General features: G+C 34.7%; 1 protein-coding gene across 2 annotated transcripts in view; it reads right to left on the bottom strand.

Annotated features, from left to right (window-relative positions):
- Nucleotides 1-9,203, bottom strand: part of LOC137990400 (guanylate-binding protein 7-like) — a 27,631-nt gene extending 18,428 nt beyond the window's left edge. Inside the window, exon 1 of one of the 2 annotated variants that reach the window (XM_068835680.1) lies at nt 9,006-9,203. The gene's annotated coding sequence lies outside the window, so the exon portion shown is untranslated. The remainder of the gene's footprint in view (nt 1-9,005) is intronic. The other variant, XM_068835682.1, reaches the window with a different exon arrangement.
- Nucleotides 9,204-9,589: the final 386 nt, after the last annotated feature.

Here is a 9,589-nt window from a genome sequence, read left to right as displayed (position 1 = left end):
GGAACTTATATCACTTAATCTGGTCTCCTCTCCCCAATTTTGCACTTTGGTTGAAAACGTGGCACGAGAAATTTCAACCAATCACTGAGTGAAGTAGTGCAAAACCAAAGCAATTCGCTAATTACTTTCGACACTCAATTGAAAAACGCACTATTATAATGGGAAATGTGAGCCAAAAAGGTCACCGCCGGTGAGTATAAGGCTTCTGACAATTTGATTGATTTGATTGATAGATGACTTCATTTAAAGAGTTATTCATATACATTCCTTCATGTAAACTTGAAATCGGCAAAGTTCCACTTCCGTAGGACTTCCGCTAAATCGGAAAACCCTATTTAAGCCCCTGGCTTTGGCTTTGGCTAGTGGCAGCTATTCACCTCCACGTCTGTGAATAGTTGCTAAATGGTTCATTTGCGAGCAGCTTTTCTGGGGTCTGACAGGAGTTGGCTTGATTGCTTTAAACATGACGTAAATTCGAAGTCAGCACCGCTTGTGGTCTACTCAATGAAAAAACGACAAAAAATGCTAACCTCAGTTTTTTCAGGGGACAGGGAATCTCTTTTCCTGGAATTTAAAACTGACTGACGGTAGGGCAGTTCTTAGATGAGTGAGTCCTGACGCATATTTTAGAGTGTCGATTGCCGTTGTAATTTCACACCACGATGGCTTCCAAAACGTTGACAACAAAGTCAAGATTATTAAGTACAAGATTCTTGGATGGCTTTCGTTAAATTAAGTTCTTGCCAAACATTTCGCTCACCGGCGGAGGACACAAGCCCGGGGACACAAGCAATTCGAAATTTGTAAACTTGTCACGGTCACGCTAATCAAGCAACAAGTGGAAAACTGAAACAGCCGAACTTCCATGTATCCATGGCTGTTGTCTAATGAACACCACAGAGGGCAAGATTTCTTAGATTAATGGCTTTTTTTTTCCTGGAAATCTTCTGTTTTCCAAAATTATGAGACAAATAATTTACGAAAACGAAAGCAATCAAGCAACAAGTAGAAAATGAAACAGCCCAACCTCCATGTATCCATGGCTGTTGTCTAATGAGCACCACAGAGGGCAAAATTCCTTAGATGAATGGCTTTCTTTTTCTGCAAATCTTCTGTTTTCCAAATTCATGACACAAATAATCTACGAAAACGAAAGCAATCCATTCGGTTTCTCTCACCGTGACATCCACTTCCGCCCTCAGTTCGCATTTCAATTAGACCATAGTTACTAACCATGATTAAACAGGAGTGCTTCACAATTCATAAAACTGTAGGAATGGATTTCTCATATTTTTTCATTAATTTAGGCCGAACTTAGAACAAAGCAAGCATTTAAATCATGTGCGAACCAACCTAAATAGTAGTATAGGAGTTGGGGGTACGAGAGCATTTTTGCAAAAATGCTCTCATACCAACCCAACTCCATACTACTTTACATTTAATGGCTTCCATCGATGGTTTCCATCACATGGGCGTGGTCACATGGGCGTGGTCATTTTCGGTCTCATATTCTTGGAAATCTATATGTTTTATATTTCTGCGAATCTATGCCGTGGCGAGGCAGAATGGATCCAACGCAAAATTTATTTTGGAACTATATGTTTTTAAAAAACCTAAAATAATATCTCATATAATAGTATAATGAGTTGCCAAGAACTGCATAAAGAACTTGTCAATATGGAAGAAGTGGTCTGTCCATTTTGTAATAAGCAAATCTCGAAACATACGAAAGAAATTGAGCAATGCTGCAGTCAACCTGATATAGTGAATGATAACAATATGCTAGTTTGTAAAAAATGTGGGACAGTTAATGGCTATAAACCACTTATAGAATTTATTGATTTTCACTCAAATAAGCATAGATTCCATCGTAAAAGTGTTTACCAAAGAAAATATCATATAGAAAACATAATGAATAATATAGCTGTAAAAATGGTTTCCAGATTTCTGTCAAAAATATGGATAAAATAATTCGAATTTTCGCGGCTATCGGGGAAGTTGTGAAAGATGTTAACATTGATAGAAAGCGTATGATTAACATAAATTTCATTTTAAAACAAATATTTAAAATGCTTGATCTTCCTTTTGAAAAGGTCAAGACATCAAAGTCTAAAAAGACACTTGAAAGTTATAAACGATATTGGCAAGACATCCTAGCATTATCATTCGATAAAATAAATGTGATAGTTAAGGAATGAATTTGTCATTGTATTTTGCGTAGAATTTATCAACACTAGGACAAACATCAGTCACAAAATCATCTACATTTTTTAATTCTGTGTGAAATGATGGATTAAATTCACCACTTCGCAACATGTCTTTTATTGAATTCAAAAGATGCTGATAACTTTGGTATGCGTATGTGCAATTTTGTATTTTAAGATCCAGTGATTGGAAATCCATGTAAGACTTGATTAACAAAGCACAAGTGCTTATTGCTACTAGGGCTATACCGCCAGTTACAACAGCACTAATAATTCCACCAGTACCGGTTAAAATAGAAACAGTATTTCCTAACAGTTTCAATTTTTTGTAACGTTTAACAGCCTTTTTGTAAGCCCAACACTTTCTATGGTATGCCTTATAATAGCTCTTTAGTTCGTCGACCTGATCTTCCGTCAGTGAATCTGAAATATGGTTCCAGCTAAATATTCTCTTTTTTCGATCTGCCATATATATAGTTCAGATTGTTAATCGTCTGCATAGACAATATAGTATACCACTGACTTGACCACAAAAAGGTGATCTTTTAATCAGTTTAGTTGTGTATTTTTCTGAAATAGCATAAGTGTAACCTCTACCGAGCTTATGGTGGTCATAAAACCTCCCGGAAGCATCATGTAATACACTATGTGAATTTAATATATCAATCCAACCGAAGATCTTTTCAAGTAACCATGTTAGACAGCCACTACCTGGTCCAAGAAGACCAATTTCACCATCATTGAGTTCAAGAATCTCATTCATAGACATGTCTCTTTCAAAATAGAAACAGTGCAGGTATTGATAAACAAGTGCTGATTTTAATATTTTGTCATTAATGCATGGATGTTTTTCTTTTGCTTCTTGAAAACTATATTCCACAAATCGTAATAAATTGTCGATATACATATATATTGAGTTATATATTTTGAAAATCCACATCACAAATCGAAATGATTTTGAATGAATCTGAACATATTTTTCAATTCATCATCAGACAGAGATTTAGCCCAAACGGCAAAAGCATATAAATCCATTTTACAGAAATTTATAGCAACGCCATTATCATGAACCTGACATCCAATGAATATTTCTTGTGCTGAACCTGTAAGAGTAGCAGAAATTGTTTCTGTTTTAATCGGAGTCACTGTTGAAACACCTCTAAAAAGTTCCATATTTGTCTGATTAACACCGATCGTCCACACCTCGATATTACCGGTGAGATTCGGCAAAGAAGGAATGTTCAGTCTGCCATTTGACGTTGAACCAAAATCGATATAGACTGTACCATCTCCCCATGGTATATGCATACCGAATCTGACGGCTCCACGCCCCCATTGAAACTGAGATTGATTGGTTATTGCTTTTGTATTGACAACCAGTATTACTGTGCATGTGTTACCAGATTTGCCTGCCATTTCAGAAACATCAAACGAATTTTTTTCCAAATAGTCATCACTACCATCAAAACGTACAAAAAACAGTTTTTTTGATGAATCCCTTAGAAAAAGAGGCTTTTTTGAATCGATCGATTGTGAAAAATCGATATTATTGACAGGATCAATCCATGAACTGACTCTATCATTCGAATCGGCTGTAATCACTGAAAGAGCTGGAATCAAGGCAATGCTAATTTCGTCTAACACTGGTAGACCAGGTAGACTGTTTGAAATGATGAAAGTCGATCTGTCTAACTTTAAATCAAGTTGTTTTTTTATGACAACATGGTTATCATTTGTAGCAGCCTTTACAATGAGATTTTTGTCAGTTTCTATATGTCCATCATCGTTTACTGAAAGTTGAGCTTGAGCTTGATAGGTAAAATCATCATCAGAGTGATAGTCAATGGTGTATTCAATTCTATCACCATTGTCGTCAAGAAGATGTGTGCCATCTAAATTTTTTACATACAATGTCATATACTGTTACATCATATAATTTAATTAATCCGTAATGTTTTGTAATGTATAATGTAAACATAAGATCTTACACCATCCCCGTCGTCATCATCAAAATTTATTCGTATGTTTGATATGTTTTCAAAATATCGATTGATATTTGCAGTAAGGATTTTGCTTATTGAAAAATCTATGTTGTAAAATACACTTTGGTCTCCATAAAAAGTTATATCATGATTTGACTCGGATGGATAATTTTTTTTAGCATAAATTTTTATTTTTTCAATATAAATTTTGGTAAATGCCAGATGTACTGTTCTAGAAATATTAAAATCACAACCCAGTGATGATTCTAAAGTGGTTCCATAGGCGTAAGACGGTAATATCTGATTGAATAACCCCAAAATTTTATTCCCATTCAAATTTAACGGCACATGCATTTGTAATTCATTGTTTGCAACCTCATAAGCTTTTTCATAATCATAAATTGTAAAATCAAGGTTGTTTTTTGATTCACCTTTTATGCCGTAAATCAGGACATACATTGGCAAAAGAGTTGGGCTTCTATTGTCATAAGTGGCTTGAACAGTTACATATAACCGTCTTTCAATATTTGGTGAAGAACCGTCTGGTGATAAGTTCATGATAAAGCGATAATATTTATAATCTGTGTTGGTTGTGACTGTAGTTGTTCTATCGGTGTTCATGTTTCTTTGTTCCAAAGTAACCTGCAATGAATTGAACTCTACATCAAAACCAGTTTTTCGGAAATATATTTCTAAACACACAGTATATTTATCACTGTAATTGTCACGTATCAGTTTGAAGAGATTGAAATCGAATCGTCCTTTGAACAGACTGGAACCATCATTTGCCTTTTGAACGTTGAATGAAAAGGCTTTTTTGTTGTTTTTATGTGGTGAGTCATTATAGTCGATTAAATTGGCATCCTGTATTCCATAATCTTCTGTAAATTCCCCATCATCCATAGCATATTTCAGCACATTTTGTCTGTTTGTGTGAGTAGTTATGTGACTCTTCGCTATTTCGTCGGCTACATATTTCTTATTTTTTTCTATTTGTTCGTCTGTGTATCTATTATTTGCAGTGCTTATAGTTGAAAAAGCGTCATTTACTTGCTTCAAAGTGATTGCATCTTGATTATGTGTGGCTCTTCCGAGATTTGTTATTCGTTGATTGTTCATGTTCAGATTTCCAGTCAGAATAACAGAACCGTCTTTTTTCAAATAATCGGGCAAATTCAAGTTTGTAGTGTGTGTTTCAAGGTATTGTTTATTTACAGCGTCAGTGTTTCCTGTTGGGTCGGCTATATTGATTATTCGTTTATTGTTCATATCCAAATTGCCGGTCATTTTAGCTGAACCGTCTAATCGAAGTGCATCCAAAAATAATCGATCAACGTAACCTTTTCCTGTGGCATCATTTACACCTGTCGGATCAGCAAGATTGATGAGCTTGTTGTTGTTCATATCCAAATTGCCTGTCATTTTAGCTGAACCGTCTAATCGAAGGGCATCCAAAAATAATCGATCAACGTAACCTTTTCCTGTAGCATCATTCAAACCCGTTGGATCAGCAAGATTGATGATCTTGTTGTTGTTTATATTTAAGTTTCCAGTCATTGCTTGCGTACCATCTCGCAACACAACCTGATTAACATTCGGTTTGGTTGATAAACCAGTTTGCAATTGGTGTTTTGTCACAGCATCAGAATTGCCAGTGCCTTCAGCAAGATTGCTGATTTTATTATTTCCAAAGTTAAAATTGCCAGTCACTGTAATACTTCCGTCTTTTTTCAAATAATTGGTCAGCTCCGTTTTATCAGCTTTAAAATTGAAAGAGCTGTCAACGTAAAATTTATTAGAAGCATCTGAATGTAGTATTGGATCTTTTACTCCTAAGATTCTTTGATTTTTCATGTCGATTGGATTTTGCAATTCTATTTTGCCATCGTTCACGTTGAGAACCATATAAAAACTATGCAAATGTAAACTGCTCACAGCGTCACTATGGCCATGTCTCGCAGGGGCTATGTTTTCAACACGTCTGTTATCCATATTAAGGGCGCCAGTCATTGCATTGCTTCCGTCCAATTTTAATGTCTTATTAACCTCAGAATCGACATAACTCTTAGTAGTTGCATCGTCATTCGTTTGAGGTGAATCTAAATTTCTCAGTTTTTTATTCTGCATGTCATAATCACCGTCATCTGTTAGTTTAAAACCAACACCAGGCAATCCTTTTACTATTTCAACAACTTTTTCATGTGAATATGTGTCTTCAGGTAATTTACCATTTGAGTAACTCATATATACAATTGGTTTATATTTTTTCATCGAAATTCTTCTTTACTTGTTTCTCAGGTTTGTCAATATATATGAAACTGAAAGGGTCTCTAGTTGCTTTCTCGTATAATTGTTTTGAGACATTGTTTTCACGACATATGAGACTTTTTTCATTAGTACTCGGAAAATCATAAATGGCAAAATGCGAGCAGTTCAATCTAATGTCTTTTGGTGTCTTATAGTAGCTTTGACTCAAATATATGACACAGCAATTTTTATGTCTTCCCTGTATAAAATAGTCAACTAATGGTTTTTGGTTTTTATCACATACGAAATCGTCGAATATCACAATTTTTTGATTGTCACCATTGAGATTTTTTACAGGAATTATTTTATCATTGCTTGCTTCAATGATATCATAACCAGCTTCTTCACTCCATGGTTCGAACTCTTTCATGAGATTCCGATACTTTGACTGCTCTAAGTTTTTTGCATAAAGGTATATTTTGTCAAAGTACAATAATTTGTAGATCATATGCATCAGTGTATTGGTTTTTCCCGAACCAGAAGGTCCGCAAATGAGCATGCGAAAGCATTCTTTAGGCATAGATTTATGCTTTCGTTTGAAGTTTGTGACAACATCATCATCAGTATCATAATTCAGTATTTTCATTTTTATATCATATGGGTATATTATTCCAATAACATGGTGTTCAACATGGTGTTCAACACAGTGTAAAACGTTATTTTTTATATATGAATTTCCATTTTTATGTAACGTAACAATATAACAATAAATGAGTTTACTTAAGTGGAAAGAACTCGCAAAGAGTAAATCTGAATTAGGGGATAAGATCAATTATGTCCATGATGCAATTACAAAACATGATATCGATCGGAAGACCAGTCAACAGGGATTTTCAAAAGTATTCCAACCAATTACAAGTAAATTAGATGATGTTATTGATAGTAATCAGGCTTTCAGGTTGCCAAGGAAAAAACGACCACTGAAGAAAGGAGAAGTTCCTGATTACGGCATTGATATAGAGGATGAAGTTCCAGATATGAATCTTGGTGATCTATTTGAACAACCTGTTTTGCCACAGCAAGAAAAACAACTGGTGCCAAAACCGCCAACATATGAAGAATCTTTACAAGATCTTCTGGAAGGAAAAAAAGAGATTTATGTTGATCCTAAGTACTTTCCTGAAGAACCAGAATTACCACCAGAGTATGATGACGACGATGAGATAGATTATGGATTAGATGATGAAGATATGGATAATGAGATATTAGGTGATCTTGGTATACCAAATTATGATTCTGTTGAAAAGGTAATAAATCAACAAGAAATGACTGAACGAAAAAACAAAAAATATCTCAATAAGATTGTCAATGCGGCTAAATTTAAAAGAAATCAATTGAAAGCCTACAAAGGAAACGTTACAAAGCAATACAAAAGTGGGAATATAACGGAAGCTGATAGGCAAGAGGAAAACAAAAGAGTGGATCGCGCTATGAGAACTCTAAATGAATACATAAAACATTATCAAAACAAAATGAAAACAATGGAAGGTTCTGGTAGGAAAAAACAAAAAGGTGGTAATGTGATATTTTTCAACAAACCGAAAGAACTCATAAAAAAATTGGATTTGATCATTGGTGAGATATTGGCTGGCAATACAAGCATTGACATGCGAAATATGGGTGTTTCTATATTGGACACATTATTGAAAATGTCGACAATCAATAGATCACAATATGGTAAATTATACAAACAATATTTCAAAATTTAATGTAACTTCATTATATAATGGAACGAGAGATAGTTTTATCATCTTACAGTGTAAAAAATCAAGGGAACAACAAACCAGAAGATTTTACAACAAATTTCACCAGACCTGTAACTCTAGACAATAATAAGCAATACGTTATCGGTCTTAACAGAGTCATTAACATGTCATTCACTTGGTTCAATGTCAATGCTGGGTACAAAAATCAATTAATCCAATACAGCTCCGATAATGGTTCAACTTTTAAGGACATTACCTTTCCGGCTGGGGTATGGAATTACACAGACTTTAATACATATATTAAAAATGTGACGAAAACTGGTGATACGTATCCGATGACTCTTGAATTCAACGAAACAACATTCAGAGTCACGGTTACATTAGCTGCAAATTACCAACTTAATTTAAGAGCAAGTAATTTTAATGACCTGATCGGTTTTGATAAAAAGATATTAGCAAGTGGAACGCATATTGGACCAAGAGTGCCAAATCTCAGTCAAGACACAGACGTACTCAATATTCATTGTGATTTGGTAAACGAAAGTTTAGTTGACGGCGAAGAAACAGACATTATTTATTCATTCTCAACTAGTGTACTAAAACCAAGTTACTCCTTCACCCTCGAACCACAAAGAGTTACATTTAATCCTGTGAACAAAACTACAATTTCATCAATCAGAATCATGATAACAGATGGAAAAAGAAGATTGGTTGATTTAAATGGAGCGGATACGTCTTTTTCGCTGATTTTAAAAAGTATCTAATGTAACAGTATAATGAAACCGTATGAATTTAAGAGGTTTTACCATCCAAAACTTGGTAAATTTGTATTTCAACACAAAGGGTCTGGGCTTATTATCGACAACATTTTCAAACCATTGAAGAGTGTGGCATCATCTGTTTTCAAGAAATTCGCCAAGCCAATAGCGAAGAAGGCATTAGAATCAGGGGTTTCCCATGCAGGTGATAAAATTGGCAAGACGGTGGCAGAAAAGTCAGGAGACCTAATAATGAAAAAATTGGCAAATTTGAGAAAAGGAGCTACGACACAAAGGGCAATAGCCCCATCTTCACCCATTAAACAGCAAGATGAAAGTACTGATATGATACTAAATAGATTGATATCAGGATCTGGAAGAAGGCGTAGATTTTTCAAATAAATAACATGACAGCAAAATTATATAATACAATAGTATAAATGGCTTTTAGAACAAGTGAATTATTGCAAAGAAATGAGTTAGTGCGATTTCAACTTGATGATGTAATCCGAGCCCCAGGTAACGGTCAACATCAAGAAAAGAATGGTTATAGATTCACCATCAACGACCGGAGTTCTTTCTATGATTGGTACAATGCTTATTTTGAGGTTCAATTCCAGTTACAAAAAATA

Source organism: Montipora foliosa, unplaced genomic scaffold, assembly GCF_036669935.1.
Source record: "Montipora foliosa isolate CH-2021 unplaced genomic scaffold, ASM3666993v2 scaffold_88, whole genome shotgun sequence".
In the NCBI taxonomy this organism is placed as follows: Eukaryota; Metazoa; Cnidaria; class Anthozoa; order Scleractinia; family Acroporidae; genus Montipora; species Montipora foliosa.
Note: the sequence above shows the minus strand (reverse complement) of the source record. Positions and strands in the feature narration are given on the sequence as shown.